Source organism: Diabrotica undecimpunctata, chromosome 4 (assembly GCF_040954645.1).
Source record: "Diabrotica undecimpunctata isolate CICGRU chromosome 4, icDiaUnde3, whole genome shotgun sequence".
In the NCBI taxonomy this organism is placed as follows: domain Eukaryota; kingdom Metazoa; phylum Arthropoda; class Insecta; order Coleoptera; family Chrysomelidae; genus Diabrotica; species Diabrotica undecimpunctata.
In genome coordinates this window covers 42,510,518-42,529,189 of record NC_092806.1, presented here as the reverse complement: position 1 = coordinate 42,529,189, position 18,672 = coordinate 42,510,518, and the positions used below count along the sequence as shown (strand labels likewise).

Below are 18,672 nucleotides of genomic sequence, written 5' to 3'. Positions count from 1 at the left end.
AATTAGTAAACTTTCACTTAACTCTCTTTACCAAGATTGTGCAGAATCAAAAATCCTGTCGAATGGTGTACATAACACTATTTTGCAAAAAATCGACTTATCCCCTTTTGCCTTCCAGCCACAGATATCTATATATATATATATATATATATATATATATATATATATATATATATATATATATATATATGGGTAGCACAGAGGTAAACTGTCGTATGTCCCATGTATTAAGTTTAGAGAAAATGACGATTGAAATTTTATTGCATGAATAATTGGGCGTTACAGATTTAAAAAAAGTAGCACAAAAAATTGATATGGGACTGTTTCTAAATTTAATATGCGTGACACATTGAAGTTAATAATCTTTATATATCTCAAATACAAAAGATGATTTAGTGGACTTACGATTATTTACCTTAACACAAATCTTCTCATAAGAAAAAACATACTATACATTATATATTACAAAATATTTTATTTTGAATTCAAAATAATCTTACAGCATAGAAAAATACAAAAAAATTTTAATCCAAAAAGACAAGACTAACACAAATTTATTCGTCATCATCTTGGTTATCATTGCTTGAATTTATAGGTATATTTTGGTAAAAACTATGAAAAATTGTAAGAACCCATTGAAGCAGTGAGTTCAAATGATCCTTTTTGTTTGCTGACACCTTTTAAAGTATCTCGTAGTTGAGGTAAGGTAGTAGGTAGTGTCGAAGATTGTCTAACTGACCTTGAAAAATTTACAGTTTTGAAAGCTTCATCCCCAAACTGCGTTTTATAGAAAATAATTGAAGGTGTCTCAGTACGAGCCTCAAGCCAAACCACCGTAGATATCAAAAAGTTTTCTTATCTGTGTTTTGCTTTTTATTTTTAAACGGTGCTCCTGGAGAGCTGTATAATGCTGCAAAATTTTTAAAATCAGCTATTTCCATACGAAAAACCGTTGCACCAGAAGCTCTTATAAGTTGCTACCAATCCCAAGGTGTCACAATTTGCATTTTGGGTTGTTTTTTAATGATTCTTTTAATTAAGGCATGGATATGGTCGGCTTCCATGTGGGTATGTCCACGTAATAAGAACGTTCTCTCGGCTGTGGTGACTCTGATAAATCGGAAATGAAGATATGTGAGCTTTGACTATGGCGAGAACACCTTCTTGGAGTTTGTTTGGAGGTATATGCCTACCCCTCATATCTTGTGAAGCAAAACCACCTGTGTTTTTTTTATAGCTGTCCTAACTACAGTTTCTGAAATCCCTAATGTGTTTAGGAAAAACACGGTTGACTTTTGACATGAGCTATTATGAACTGTCTTTTCACATCCCAGTTTTTCGATTCATTCCAGTAAGTAGCAAATATTTCTTTCCGCTGTTTTTCAGTTATTTTTTCCGAACATCTTTTTTTGCAGGATTTGCAAGGTGGTTTCATACATTTTTCTTTTATCAGATTTCCTGTTTTAGAAATATGTTCTTTACCAGATAAAGTTTTTCTTGCTCTCTTGGTTGCTTTCCATTCATCGACATTTCTTAATTGTTTCCTTTGCTTTTTTCTTGTAGGTTAGGTCTCTGCAGGTTGTCGTACGATTTCCTTCTGATTAATAGCTAGATTAATTTGTATCATTTCCGTTAAAGTTTGTTCTTTGGGATCTGATTCTTCCTCACTACAAACGTAATCAGGATCTGCGTCGCTGTCCTCAAACTGCTCATATTCCAAATCATTTTGATCGTTGGCAGCTTCTAAAACAATTATTGTTAGTTAAGTTACAATAAACAGTCTAATAGTTTTATGCAAGTTAGGGAATAAACGTACACATTTAGATATTCATAAACACATTGTGTACATTAGAGTTATGGTGAGCGTTTCATCTCAAGGTCTTTGCTGAACAATAATTTTATATGAATTATTTTAGAAACTCCAACTTATTATTCATCACATTATCCGCTATCCTGACATCGTTGAGAATAATTATTTTTGGTGTATTTGTAGAGACCGGGATATGGCCTAGGGCACAGTTAACTGAGGTATTTCCTAAAATTAATAATTACTTTGGGATAAACAGTTGTATCTCCAAGGTAGGATTCAAATTATATGATTATAATCGTTTTATTTATGTATTATTTATTAAAAGTATATAACATCTTTCTGTTTTAGTTTTTATATCTGTAAATTATTTCCTAACTAGTACTTTTTCATTATTGTTGTAACCCAAACCTCAAAAATTTATTATTTGATACATTTCTTAGTAACTTTAAATATTGTACTTACCACATCTATTATCGTCTCCCATCACTTGCATCGCCATTTTCATAATTTTTTCTTCTCTACTCATCCTTGCATTTGGTTTATATTAAAAAAAAAACAGTATTGAGAGCACAAAACGAGACACGTTGCACATGCGATTGTTTACCATTACTGAAATTACACGGCAACACTTATTACACACTACCGCGTAAGGAGATACTATTGTTTACCTCGTGTCGATATGGACACAATACTGTTTCAACACGATTAGATGAGAAACCATCACAGTTACACTTACTATGTTTTACCACAATAAAATTTTCTGAGTGGTAAAATGAAATAATCTACAAATTGCCCAAATATGGAGATACGACAGTTTACCTCTGTGCTACTGATATATTCCTAGTAATCATTTTTTATTCTTTTTACAAATGCATGTATTTCTTACTGTCTTGTGATTATCGTATGCTTCTTGCATCTTGGTTGACATGTATTTCAAACAAGCTTTTTTTAACTAAATATTTTACTATTATAATTTTTTTCAGCAATCCACTCTTTCTGGTCTCTATGTTTGTCATGTTGTCTATTTATTTATTAAATATTAACACGTGTGTATCATAATGATTACACAATGTTTGATCTATATAATATACCGCCTAATGCAACTAATTGTGTACGATTAAATATTTGTCAGAAATAAAATCAAAAATTGACCTGCTTTTTTTTAACCAACATAGAGTTAATAATAACGGAGTCCTTCAGCTTTCGTGAGAATATTTGCACCAGGAACATCAAAATATTTCTACAAAAGTCAGAAAAAAATAAATAATATAGATATTAGTGTCACCCACATTTACCAGCATTTGACAAAATTTTGATCTTATTTCCCTAAAAGTTGGATAACGTATCATTTGTAGTGATTTAGGTAAGCGAATTATATATAATTTTGTAAAACTGTTTCCTGTCCTAGGACCTAATTTCTGAGAACCCCCACGCAATACATTCGTGGAACTAGCTTATAATTGTAATAGAATAATAATGTGACATTTATCAAACGGCTAATGTTTTTATAAAGCACAAAGCTAACAGTTTTTAAGTATTTTGTACATTTTTAAAAATTAAAAATTAATGTGCGCTGAAATACATAAAATATGTGGTAATCACAATAATGGTAAGCTCTAAGTCGTACTATTTATTCTGAATCCAAGTTTTCGGTGGTTTTTTGCCACCTTTATCAAGGTCTACAAAGAAAATTACTATGTTGTAACAATTTGAATGATCCAATAAAAAAGCTATAAAAAACTTACCCGAATGTAAGATTCGTGGCATAAAGAACAACGTTAAATAACATGATATGTACTGCAATTACAACTACCTTAAAAATGTTACTGTTTAAAAGACACTTAGACAATTAATACATACGTTAATAATTTTAAAAAACAAAATGAAAGACGACATGTTAAAACAGTCGTCGTTGCACACTTGATTGCAGTCACATTTCACGAGCAGAAAGAGAGAAAGTGGGAGGACAATTATCGTTTAAATAGTTTGAAGGAAATACAAAAAACAACTTTCAAACTAATGACTAACAAAATACTGTTTATGCATTTTGAGTACTACCAACTGTATTACCAACTTGAAATTGAGCGGGAAATTACAAATATTATTTACAACATAAACAATAAAAAGAAAATACTATTTAGTAAATAGGTTTAGAAAAAACAACCAAATAAAAACAAAACTTAATTAATAACTGAAGTTTGATCAAAAAATTCAATTAATAAAGAAATTTTAAAAAAGAGAAAAGAAAACTCTGAGATGCAAAATAGCTCAGTCAAAAGTCAATATAAAATTGTAAATTTTGCTAAGATTCTGGATCTCAGATCTTTTATTTAGATTGTTATTATCACTCTTGATGATATGTACCATCTCTAAGAAAGTTCTCTTAAATTTATTTTTCTCTCTGGCTAATATTTTTACATTGTTGAAATCTATCTTATGATCTAGATCGATAGTATGCTCTGCCAAAGCACAAGTAGGTTTGTTTAATCTACAGTCACTCTTATGAGAAATGATACGACTAGACAGATTCCTTTCAGTTTCACCAATGTACGTGGATGGACATTCAGTATATTGAATGCAATAAACAACATATGTAGTCTCTAAAGTAGTTAGGGGTTGTTTTATTTTACTATGCAGCTGACGTATGGTTTTGATGTTCTTGTTAGCTATTTTAATATTCTTAAATTCTTTGAAAATCTTAGTGAGTTCAACGGTTAGTTTCGGAATATATGGAAGGGCATAAAAATACACACTTGTTGGAGCAGAATTAATTTGTGCTGAGGGCACTGATTGTGACATAGTAAGAATGTTATTTCTATTAACAAAAGAAACATTAAAAATTAATTTATTAATTAGTCGTGGAGGATATAAATTTTCAACAAAAATATTACGTAAGAGGTTGAGATCATGTTAGAGATAATCCGGATGTGATAACCTTTTGACACGTTCTTTCATCGCTAGAACTAAATTAGTTTTCATCCTAGGAGGATGGTAAGAATGGTAGCTTATGAATCTATTGCTACATATGGGTTGTCTATACCATTGTGTTTTCACAACATTATCCTCACATCTATGCAATCTCATGTCAAGGAAAGGCAAAGATCCCTCCCGCTCCTCCTCGCACGTGAATTGCAAGTGTGGGTTTCGTTGGTTGAAAACACTTAACGTAGATTGTATAGAGTCTGCAGGTAGTGCCAAGATTAAGTCATCTACGTATCTCTTTATGAATGGTATTTCAAAATTAATTTGTTGCAAACATTCTTTAATCAAGTCGTCCAAGACATAATTGCACAGTATTGGTGAAATAGTGGAACCCATTGGAGTACCAAAGACTTGTTTGTAGTAACAATCATTAAAAATAAAAACATTAGAGTCAAAAACAAAAGAAATGAGTTTTTTGATATTAGCTAAGTTAAGGGTTGTGTGCATTGATATGTCATCCCAGTGTTTCTCAACACTAACCAAGATTGTGTGTAATGGTAAATTAGTGAACAAAGACACTACATCAAAACTAACGAGCTTATAGTCGATAGGTAATTTTAAGTTTTTAATAAAAGAACTGAAACTTAAAAAGTCCTGAATGTAAAACTCATTGTTATTTCTGTACGTTTCTGTGAGAATATTAGTTAAAAAGCTTGCTATGGGGCCATTAGGTGTACCTATTGAGGACACTCTTGGTCTCATAGACAGAGTAGGTTTATGAATTTTTGGGAGAGCATAAAATCTAGGAGCAATTGCATTGTAAATTTTCAAAGTTTTACCAACTGATTGATCTAAACTTTAAATATATGTCATTTTTTTATTAATTATTATTTATAATATTTTTTGGTAATATCTAATTCTACTCTCAACTAGTACATAATATATTATTTTTGAATATTTTAAACCTATTTTATATTTAAGAAATTTAAACTTTGGACCCTAAGCTCTCAAACACTTTGTTATTTCATCTGTCTGGACATCCCATCTTAAATGAGAGTTGATTTTTATTCCAAGATATTTTATAGTGTTACTTGATTTTATAATTATATTTTCCTGCGTGTTATTAATTGTTATAGTGTATTACTGCGTGTTATAGAAGTATGAGAAGGTAGTGTTACTTTGTAACTGCAAAAACGATTTTTCATAATTTAATTAATTGTTAAACCTTTATAATTAAACCATTTTATTGGCTTGAGCCTATCTAATTTAATTTTATTCTTTAAATGTTCCCAATTGTCTGCGCTATATAAAATTGGTGTGTCATCGGCTAAACTTACTATCTTTCCCTCAATATTGAGATTATATAGATCATTGACATGGATATTGAATACTAGTGGTCCTAATACTGCACCTTGGGGAACACCGCATCTTAAGTGAAGTTTAATACTGTTAATGTTATTTCTGTGGTGCTAAGGCAAAACCCGATATGTCAAAAAAATTCGAATTTCCGTTTTTAATGCCAATAGATTAACTGAGTGGCAAAGAATTAAAACATTTTAGGTAAGAAAATAATATTCCGATATGTCCTTTACGTTAATATTAGTCGATATCAAAACCCGGTATGGAGACATATCGGTTTCTGGCCTCCTTGAGCAACAACGAAGTAATTGTATAAATTCCGATATGTCTGACATAGCCGCTTCCGACACATTGTTAAATCCCATCGCAAATGGTTTTATTAGTCATTCGAATGCTCTAATGCAATATAGTTGTGCATTTGTTCAGCACGTGGTTTGTGTACACTTAAGTTTTATAGTTTGTGTTAATTATTTTCAAAATGTATGCAAGTAGGAGTCTTAAGCTGGTTAATATGGCATTAGCTGGTAAGTTTTATAATTTTACAAAAAAGTTGAGATCCAATAAATTAATTTAGTAACTGTTATTATATTATTGTTATTGTATTAATTTTAGATAATCAATTGGCACATGCAGCATGTGAAAAAAATGAACATAGGGAGACATTGAATGTAATGGCTGTTTCTGATGTTTTTAAGGATATGAAGACAATGAATGTACGGGCAACGTCGGATATTTTTCCAGGTTAGTACTAGCTTATTAGGGACTTATATAAAAATGATAACTTATAACTTTTTTCGTAGGATGTGGTCAATGAAAATACAACAACTATTTTATTTAATTAAATTATATTTACGTTTCGACTTACTTGATTCTAAGTCGTCTTCAGAACACGGCCAGTAATATTAACAATATATATATATATATATATATATATATATATATATATATATATACATATATATATATATATATATATATATATATATATATATACATATATATTTTTAGTGGATTTTCTTGGGCTTAGGTTCATAAAAAAATTTGATTTGGTACTAAGGCATTTTCATATATTTATTCGACGTTTCGGCAGGAAATCCATGCCTTTTTCAAGAAGTAATATTGACTAAAAAAACATTTTATGACAGACATAATACGATTTAAAAGTTAAACTTTTGACTTACCAAGCATGTAAAAATTTGTTACTAAAAAGTAGACGTCACAATTAAAATAATATTAAAAACATAGGACATACCCACTAAGTCACTACATGTAAAATATATTTTAGATCTAATGTGTTGTTTATTGAAGTTAGTTTATCGTTTAAACAACCAGTTATTTTAACATCATAGGCGTTCTGAGATTGTCTTATTATGTGTTTTTAAATTAAGTTAAAATATATTTTGTTCAAATTTTTGACATCTTTTTTATCATTTATTGCATTATTATTTTTTTTTATTTGTATAGACTCTAGAAGCTCTCTCTTTTTCCTGTTGGGTTCACTTTTTAGGATCTTGGTTTTCTCAAAATCAAATTTATGTTTTTTTTCGTTTTCATGTTTTGTGAGGGCGGTTGAGTTTTTTTTGTCATATTTGTGGGAACGTATTCTTGAGTTAAGTAGCTGACTGGTTTGTCCAATATAAACTCCATCACAATTCGAGCAGGGAATTTCATATACAACATGCGATCTTTTTAATAGAGGGGTTTTTGTTTTTAATCTTGTAAAATTCTTTTTCAAAAGATTGTGCCCTTTATGAGCAACCATAATATTATGTTTGGACAGAAGATTTGCAATTTGTTCTGATAATCCTTTTATATAGGGAAGAGACATATAGTTTTTCTTTGCCGTGTTGGTTTCATTGTTATTATTGTTATTGTAAAATTTATGCAGTCGCGATTTGAAAGTGTTGTCGATAAGGTGGTGTGGGTATGAATTAAGTGTTAGTGCTGTTTTTGCTTTTTTAATGGCCTGAGGTCTATTAATAGGATCGGATAATCTAATAGCTCTATCGGCGAGTCCGATAACTACTGATTTCTTTTGAGACAGGGGATGATGAGAGTTGAAATTCAGATATCTCGATGACCAGGTTTTTTTGGTGTACCATGAAGTAGTTATAGTGCTGTTTTCTCTATGTAAGGTCAGGTCCAGAAAATTAATTTGATGATTTTTTTCAATTTCTAATGTAAATTTTAGTTTTTGGTGAAAGTTATTGAATTCATTTAGTAAAATATCCATTTTATCCTCTGGTGCTGCGCTCAAGCAGTCATCTATATAGCGATAGAAAAAAGGTATATCAAAATCTATTTTATTTAAAACAATTTCCTCTAGATGCTCTAAAACTAATTGAGCGATGGCACTGGATATGCTAGCACCCATAGCACATCCATCTGTTTGTTGGAAGATTTTGTTTTTATATAGGAAATAGGTTGATTTTAATGTTGTTTCGATTGCTAGCAGAAATTCTTCTAGAGGGATGTCTGTGAACGCTTTGATTTCATTCCACTTTTTTTTAATAATGTCTTTCGCTAAAGCTATTGGAATATTGGTGTATAAAGATACCACATCGAGAGAAACTAATTTATAATTTGGAGGTAAATGTATATTTTTGAGTTTTAATTTCAGGTGATCAGCGTCTTTTAAATAGTGTGGATTTTTATTTATTACGTTGGAAATAATGTTCTTCAAATATTTGGAAAGGTTTTCAAAAGGAGACTGAATGCATGAAACAATAGGTCTCATGCATTCAGTCTCCTTTTGAAAACCTTTCCAAATATTTGAAGAACATTATTTCCAACGTAATAAATAAAAATCCACACTATTTAAAAGACGCTGATCACCTGAAATTAAAACTCAAAAATATACATTTACCTCCAAATTATAAATTAGTTTCTCTCGATGTGGTATCTTTATACACCAATATTCCAATAGCTTTAGCGAAAGACATTATTAAAAAAAAGTGGAATGAAATCAAAGCGTTCACAGACATCCCTCTAGAAGAATTTCTGCTAGCAATCGAAACAACATTAAAATCAACCTATTTCCTATATAAAAACAAAATCTTCCAACAAACAGATGGATGTGCTATGGGTGCTAGCATATCCAGTGCCATCGCTCAATTAGTTTTAGAGCATCTAGAGGAAATTGTTTTAAATAAAATAGATTTTGATATACCTTTTTTCTATCGCTATATAGATGACTGCTTGAGCGCAGCACCAGAGGATAAAATGGATATTTTACTAAATGAATTCAATAACTTTCACCAAAAACTAAAATTTACATTAGAAATTGAAAAAAATCATCAAATTAATTTTCTGGACCTGACCTTACATAGAGAAAACAGCACTATAACTACTTCATGGTACACCAAAAAAACCTGGTCATCGAGATATCTGAATTTCAACTCTCATCATCCCCTGTCTCAAAAGAAATCAGTAGTTATCGGACTCGCCGATAGAGCTATTAGATTATCCGATCCTATTAATAGACCTCAGGCCATTAAAAAAGCAAAAACAGCACTAACACTTAATTCATACCCACACCACCTTATCGACAACACTTTCAAATCGCGACTGCATAAATTTTACAATAACAATAATAACAATGAAACCAACACGGCAAAGAAAAACTATATGTCTCTTCCCTATATAAAAGGATTATCAGAACAAATTGCAAATCTTCTGTCCAAACATAATATTATGGTTGCTCATAAAGGGCACAATCTTTTGAAAAAGAATTTTACAAGATTAAAAACAAAAACCCCTCTATTAAAAAGATCGCATGTTGTATATGAAATTCCCTGCTCGAATTGTGATGGAGTTTATATTGGACAAACCAGTCAGCTACTTAACTCAAGAATACGTTCCCACAAATATGACAAAAAAAACTCAACCGCCCTCACAAAACATGAAAACGAAAAAAAACATAAATTTGATTTTGAGAAAACCAAGATCCTAAAAAGTGAACCCAACAGGAAAAAGAGAGAGCTTCTAGAGTCTATACAAATAAAAAAAAATAATAATGCAATAAATGATAAAAAAGATGTCAAAAATTTGAACAAAATATATTTTAACTTAATTTAAAAACACATAATAAGACAATCTCAGAACGCCTATGATGTTAAAATAACTGGTTGTTTAAACGATAAACTAACTTCAATAAACAACACATTAGATCTAAAATATATTTTACATGTAGTGACTTAGTGGGTATGTCCTATGTTTTTAATATTATTTTAATTGTGACGTCTACTTTTTAGTAACAAATTTTTACATGCTTGGTAAGTCAAAAGTTTAACTTTTAAATCGTATTATGTCTGTCATAAAATGTTTTTTTAGTCAATATTACTTCTTGAAAAAGGCATGGATTTCCTGCCGAAACGTCGAATAAATATATGAAAATGCCTTAGTACCAAATCAAATTTTTTTATGAACCTAAGCCCAAGAAAATCCACTAAAAAAATATATATTAAGGTTCAAGAACTAAACTCAAACTATACATATATATATATATATATATATATATATATATATATATATATATATATATATTTATTTTTCTATTTTGATCGACTTAATAACATGATTTTAAAAATATCTGAAAAACATATGTTTATTCCATTTATTTTACGTTCTGGCTTGTTTGATTCTAAGTCATCTTCAGAATTCTAGGAGTAATAACGAATTCTATTGATTTATTTTATATTGTTAAACAAATCATTCAACTAGACCACATACAAATACCAAATGAGTGAATGTAATTTGCTATTATTATTTACAGTGTTCTGAAGATAACGTAAAATCAAATAAGTCAAAACGTAAATATAAATAAAAAAAGTAATATACTTGTTGTATTTCCATTGATGCCATCCCATTAAAAGTATTTTAAATATTGACGGTAATTAGAGTAACTATAAAAATGATACATTTTCTAAGCGATATATCGTATTCTTTACGATACATCTTAATAACATGATTTTAAAAATATCTGAAAACCATATGTTTATTCCATTTATTTTACGTTCTGGCTTGTTTCATTCTAAGTCATCTTCAGAATTCTAGGAGTAATAACGAATTCTATTGATTTCTTTTATATTGTTAAACAAATCATTTAACTAGACCACATACAAATACCAAATGAGTGAATGTAATTTGCTATTATTATTTACAGTGTTCTGAAGATAACGTAAAATCAAATAAGTCAAAACGTAAATATAAATAAAAAAAGTAATATACTTGTTGTATTTCCATTGATGCCATCCCATTAAAAGTATTTTAAATATTGACGGTAATTAGAGTAACTATAAAAATGATACATTTTCTAAGCGATATATCGTATTCTTTATTCAGAATTACCCGAATATGAACAGGATCGTCCAGCGTGCGTTGAAAGGATTGGTGAACTCGTAGAAGGTTTCATTCCTGTTTTTAGGGATACTACATTACAAGGTAAGATATTTTTAGTTTTATTTGACAGTTTTGTTTCAAAGTAGTGTCTAGGAAGCAATAACGTTTCGTCTTTTTGATTGATACCTGCCAAGAAACTTTTGAAAAATATATCAAATTGTTTTTCAACTAATCTCACTCTCTTATTATATAAAAAAACTAATTCACTTTACATTATCTTTTTACAGAAAACTTAAGACCTATTGACGTTACAAGAGAATTCATAGAAACAAAAAACACTAGTAGTAATTTTGATTTCTCATCGGACGATTCATTGATGGATGAAGACTACGTTCCGTCGCCTGAGGATGGTGATCTAATGGAAAATAATTGTGAAAATATGCAAGAAGGGTACAGCATAATTTGCACTAGAACAGAAGAAGGTATTGCAGGTAACATTCAAGCAGAATTAAGTTCGACACGGAAGAAAAGAGGAATAAACACACGAAAAGAACAGAAACTGTTGCGTGATCATGGAAAAGAGGCGAAGGCTAGGAGGGGAAAAGTTATTCCAGGGAAACAATTTCGTCCCACAAGTACCTGTTGCCGAAAAAAATGCTGTGAAAAAATCAATGAAGAACAGCAAAAGGCGTGTTTCCAAAAGTTTTATGAATGTTCTAAAGTGGAGCAGAATCAAATTCTGGCTGGAGGAATTACAATTTCCAACAAAAGTGGTGAAAGGAAGGGCCGCGGCAAAACATGTATTGAGCACAATCGTCAAATCACAGCTCAGTATAGTTTAAAATTAAACGGAAGTGCCGAAACTGTATGCAAAATTATGTTCCAATCTGTGTTTGGCCTTACCAAATTCAAAATTGATTATGTGCTAGAAAAATTGAAGCGATCTTCTGTACCCGTTACTTCTTTTACTGATGAAAGGGGTCGACATGAGCCAAAAAATAAAAAGAACGAAGAGAGGCAAGCTATGTTACAGCATATAGAGAAATACCCCAAGTATGAAAGCCACTATTCCCGTAGAGATTCACAGAAAAAATATTTACAAAGCCATCTAAACATAAGTAGATTGTATGGTGAATATAAGACCGAACATCCAAATGATGCCAGCTATGACTTATTTCGGGAGGTTTTCAAGTCAACGGGTTACTCATTTAAAAAACCACATGTTGATACATGTAAGGTATGTGATTCGTTCACTCTAAAAATTAAGCAAAGCACTGATCCAAATGAACGCAGTCAGTTAAATATGGAACACAACCAGCACAAGGATATGGCAGACTTGGGATATAAATTAAAAGATATGGACAAAAACCGGGCAAAAGAAGACCAAACTATAAGGGTCTTAGTATTTGACTTGCAACAAGTTTTAGATACCCCTTCACTGTCGACCAACGTCTCTTTTTATAAGCGTCTTCTCTCAACATTTAATTTAACGATCTGTGATTGCACCACAGACGGGGGTACTACTGACTGCTACATGTGGCATGAAGCAATCGGAAAAAGGGGGTCTGAAGAGATTGCTTCCTGCGTTTTGCAAAAATTGAAAAATCTTCCTGAGAATGTGAGCCATGTTGTTACCTACTCAGATACATGTGGCGGTCAAAATAGAAACATAAACATGGCCACCATGTTTTCATATTTTGTCAGCAAGAGTAGCCATGTCAAATGTGTAGATCAGAAGTTTTTATTGCCGGGACACACGCACCTTGAATGCGACGTAGATCATGCTCGTATTGAAAGGTTAAAAAAGACTAGTGAAATACCCATTATGGTTCCACGAGATTGAAATCCATTCCATGAAATGACTCAAGATGACATGTCATTTTCAAAAGTAGTGCAGGATCATATGACTCGAAGAACTACAGATACGGAGGGAAGAAAAGTAAGTTGGCTTGAAATGAAATTTATCAGGTACGAAAAAACCTTCGGGGTACTTCAATTTAAAACGGCACTCGATGATGAAAACTTCAGAGTACTGGATTTGAGACGATTAAACCGTGGTAAACGACCGACGCCTTCATTGTCGAAATGTTATGATGGGCCACTACCTATCAACCCTCTAAAGAAAAAGGACCTACTTAGTCTCCTTCCAGTGATTCACTCCGACTGTCACAGTTTTTATTTAAATCTGGAAACTAACGCCAGGTTACCAGAATTATTGGACGATCCCTCTGACGAAAACGAATAATGATAAATTTTGTTGTTTAAATTTTTTGAATATATTTGTAAAAGATTTTGTTTTTTTTATGTTTTATTGTAAGCACCTAGAACGATACACCGTACAATGTAAAGTCTGACAAAAATACCTTCGTTCATGAATAAGGCAATAAGTTTAGTAAGAGAGAGAATACATAGGAGGCAAAAACCGACATGGAGTCATTCGTGAGCGACATGTCCTCTTCGTCAGTATAACTAATGCAGGAAAAACACGATATGTTGAATTTAACTAAATATTTTAGTTATCTGACAAAATTTGGCCATAATTTTGTGGAGGCATAAAGAGTATTTATTAGTAAACAATTTAGACAACTTTCAACATTATTGCACGTAAAACTGATTTACAACAAAGATGCGAATTTTAAAAAGTGGCTCCTGACAAAATCAATTTTTTTGACATATCGGGTTTTGCCTTAGCACCACAGATTTATCCGTACAATTTGTTGTCTGTTGTCCAATTGAGACTTCAGTAAATTATGAGCAGTGCCGCGTATTTCACTATTTTCCAGTGCCTCTAGTAATTTTGGATGGCTTATAGTATCGAATGCTTTTGCCAGGTCTAGAAACACAAGAGTAGTAGATTGGATATTGTCAATTCGATTGTGTAATGTATTGGTCTTTTCTGTTATTGCGTCATTTGTCGATAAATCGAATCGAAAACTGCGAAGACGATAAATGTTGTGTTTATCAAAGAAAGATGTTTTTAAGATTTTAAGACATTTTTCAAAGATTTTTGTTAAAGCGGTAATTAGTGAGATTTGTCTGTAGCTTGACAAACTTAGTTTATCTCCCTTCTTGTATTTAGGAATTACAACTGTTTCCTTAAATTTATCTTGACATTGACCGGTTTTAAACATTAAATTTATTAGTTCTACTAACGATTTGATGATTTGTTTATATATAATTTTATTGTAATTAGGTAAAAGTTTCCAAAATTTATATTAGAGAGATACTCAGAACAGCATAAAACGCGACACGAAAATGTCCTTGAAACGTTTTCACTACATAAACTATTTCGGTTCAGTGAAAAAGTAATTAAAACTCACTAGATCGTGACAATTATTCGCGTACCTGATATTATCGTAAGAAATTGACAGTAGGCCAGAGAAAAATTTTTAAGCATTATTTATTTATAATAGTTTGCACAATCTCAAATAGCCGTGATCGTCTAGTGGTTAGGACCCCACGTTGTGGCCGTGGTAACCCAGGTTCGAATCCTGGTCACGGCATGAGATTTTTTAGAAATTATTTTTAGGTTTTTTTAAACTCCGTTTTAAAATAAAACTTTCGGAGGTTGGTAGATTAGTCACTACCATAATTACTACCACAAGAATACAATATATGACCCAACTTGTTTACAATGGTCCGTTTGGTTTTAAATATAAATTTGAAGAATATAAGATAATACCATTTTATAGTTTTTGTAACTTTTGGTGGGGACTTATATTATACATAAACTGATTAACACGGTGTTAAGTCATTTGTGTGTGTGGAATCTGAATAGAAATCCTTAAACATCAGCAAAACTAACTATGCCCGATTTAAAAATGTACATATAATATAAATAGCACCGTTTTTATGGCAGATTATTACAAGTCTTTATACAGAACAATAAACATCTCAATAATTTTGTAGTAGATTTTTTAAAACAATATATCTACCCTGTTATATATGAGAGATATACGTTGTCGTGATAAACAATATTATATATTTATTAATAACAACTTATATTAATATTATAGCATTAATTGATTTTAATAAATCTGATTACTAGTATAAAATTCTTCTCTCAACATAAAGTGACAAGCCCATGCACTTGAGTCTGTATCTTGTCAGTTGTTGCCAACTCACAATAATGTGGTAACCATACTACCTATCTATACAAGGTTACCTATACAAGGTTGTACCTATGATAAACATATTATGTAATACCGCATACAACATCCTCCATTTTACCAACACACAATCTTTTAAAATGGTTTGTTCGTTAATGCAAACAGACCTTGTCACATAAACAGCTTAGGTATCAGAAGTATGAGTCACAACATTAGTGGAAGGATCAGCCTCTGTCATATTCTCGGTGTAATTATGGCTATGGTTTGTGCCCCTCCAATTATAAAATTGGCAGGACCCTGGTCTACCTAGACTTTCGGCATACGACCGCAAGTGCCTCCACTGCCCCTACGAGTCCGACACCAAAATGAGGGTGCCGCGATGCATAAAGCATCGCGGGGCTTCACCCTCCCCGTAGTACCTGTGTTGCGATTACACACACCCATCCGTTAATCCCACCCAAGGGCGGACAGGTGACGCAGGCAAAGGAATTTCCACCTCGCACGTAGACAGGTCGCCACCGAGGATCTCTCCTCTACTACTCTTAAATCTCCAGGTGGGTACGTGCCGAGACACTGCGCCCCTAATGTTGGTGTGGGCCAAAAGAGGTGCGTACGGGCTCAGCTCGTTCAATCTCACCTGGTTCTCTTGAAATGAGAGTAGAATGGTCCCACGAGAGTCTCGTCTCGGATACTAGGAGTGTAGACCGGTGACCGTGACGCCTAAGCGCCCCGAGTGCGTTTCTACACACCCGATACCTCAAGCGACGGCTCTCCACCTCTCGATTCTTACCCATTAGTCGCCTCTTACGACAGGCAGGGCTTTCTGGCCTCGGCCGTATTCTTATCTCCGCGAGCCGAACGGAGTCTTGGTGTGATCAGTTAACACATCACAATTGTGTTAAGACTCTCATATAAATGAAGTAACACTATTGCCTGTGTCTGCTATGTAATTCATATAATTCATATTCAATACATTTTTTTACAGCCCTTTTTTTACCTTTGACATTTGACATGCAGTTCATCTTTAACTTTATAGAATTTTTTGTGATACATAGGTATATTCTTTTTGTAGACACATATTTCTGTAGAAACAACCATATTCTTATTAGTATTATTAGGCCATCCTTTATAATATCAACAAACGACCTTTTTAAGAACTTTATCTTTTATTTTTTAACTTTTCTATAACTCTAAAGAAACACCCTTTATATTTGATATTCAATCCATACTATATCACACCTTACTAAGTGGCTGCTTTCATTTGCCAACTATCCTTTCACCTTTTTATAAAAATAATTTTTAAATATATAGGTACCATTTTACACTAGAAGACCGTAAGTTTTTCAAACTACGGTATACAGACACCCATGGGAGTTTCCCTTTTATTAGTTATTTGTTAAGAACCTCAGTTATAGATCAGTTATGTCAATTATAATACATCAGTTCGAAAACATTATTATTTTGGTTTTCTCTTCGTTTATTGTGGGATCCATATTTTCTCCGTTAGTTTAGGAAGAGACAAACTTTTTTTTTGCGGTTGGTGCAGTTAGTCATTAGCGTATACCATAATTTTTAACAAATGATTTAAGATAGATTCGCTGTTGTATAAATCAATATCTCCTATTGTCTATCTTCTTCAGTGCTCTGTGCTGTAATGAAAAGAAACAACGACATTGCCTCTTTCTGTCGAACCTGTCTTAAAAAAATTGCTTTATATTTGCACATTGCAGACTACTTTACTCAGTATCGCTATCGCTAGTTAAAGTGGTGCCAGTAATGTGGCGTTCAAATACATCTACTTATATAGTATAGTATCTTCATATACATCTTCATTTATTTAGTTTATATCTTATTACATCCTCATTTGTTAATTTAAAATTTACAAGTATGAAATATATTAATATGGATTATATAGTTTTTTGTTATATTTTTTATAAGACGTCTATCTAATATAATGTGTAAATGACTTTTGTGTAATTTTCTAAAGCCACTTTTTGGTCCACCGGGAGATTTCTTCCACGCATATACAGCGATGGCTGTAATATTATTGCTTCTTCTCTGTAGTGGGCAGATAAATCCAGAGAACCATTCATTTTGGCGTTTGGTTTTCGTTTTAAAAAGTTTAACAGGATTGCCGTCAATTCCTGGAGACTTAGTGTTCTTAAGACGATTGCATCTACTAGTTATGTCATTGGTTCTTGCCATTTGGGAACTGATCATCTTTCACTTTGGTATGTTATAACCCTTTGGTGATGATGAGTATTGAATACTAATGGAAATTAAAAAGACTATACACGCTTTTTAAAATGTTTCGTTGAGAAACATTTTGGCAATGATCTTCGTCAGCAATATACTGAATAATCAGCTGTTTTAACATATTTCTTTAGCATAAACGCCATGAACGGGTTGCAGTACAGAAAATGTAAAATATACTAAAGCAGAGGAGTATTTAACTATATCACTGCAGTCATGGATGTTCGAAATGTGTATAGTGTTACAACTGCGAAGAAAAAGGGGAAACTCTTGGTTAGAACTTTTTCATTTTATATTCTATTAATTTCCAAAATTGTTTTCTTTATTAAAAAAGGTTTTAGATATTATTAAAAATGAAAATATTCAAAAAATCTCATGCCGTGACCAGGATTCGAACCTGGGTTACCACGGCCACAACGTGGGGTCCTAACCACTAGACGATCACGGCTATTTGAGATTCTAATAGCGAAAAATATTATAAAATTTGTTTACTTTCAGTGCTCTACTTTCAATTGCTAAAACATAATATCTAAAATATAGGTGTGGTCAATAGACGGTACAAATTGTTCTGAATAGATATAATCATATCTTATGCGACGTGAAAGTTCACGTCCACATAAATTTTTCTCATTGCTACGTGAATTAGTTAGGGAGTTCATTTTTGTGAATCATGTAATTATTTATTCCGAATGATATTGTTTTAAAATTTTTTGTAAATATTATAATCTTTCGCAATTGCGATAGAGTAATAAATCAAAATATTAAGGAAATATACAGCATGCGCGGCTCAAACAAGACAAAACATATATTTATTTTAATAGAGTCTACCGTTAAAATGTTGTGAATTTAAGACTATTACTCGTGACACCGACATTGAGA

General features: G+C 31.8%; 2 non-coding genes across 2 annotated transcripts; one reads left to right on the top strand and one right to left on the bottom strand.

Moving 5' to 3' along the window:
• Positions 1-14,862: 14,862 nt before the first annotated feature.
• TRNAH-GUG (transfer RNA histidin (anticodon GUG)) lies at positions 14,863-14,934 on the top strand. Its single transcript has one exon. It is a non-coding gene; the product is annotated as a tRNA-His (tRNA).
• A 3,235-nt stretch (positions 14,935-18,169) lies between these two features.
• TRNAH-GUG (transfer RNA histidin (anticodon GUG)) lies at positions 18,170-18,241 on the bottom strand. Its single transcript has one exon. It is a non-coding gene; the product is annotated as a tRNA-His (tRNA).
• Between the last annotated feature and the right edge of the window lie 431 nt (positions 18,242-18,672).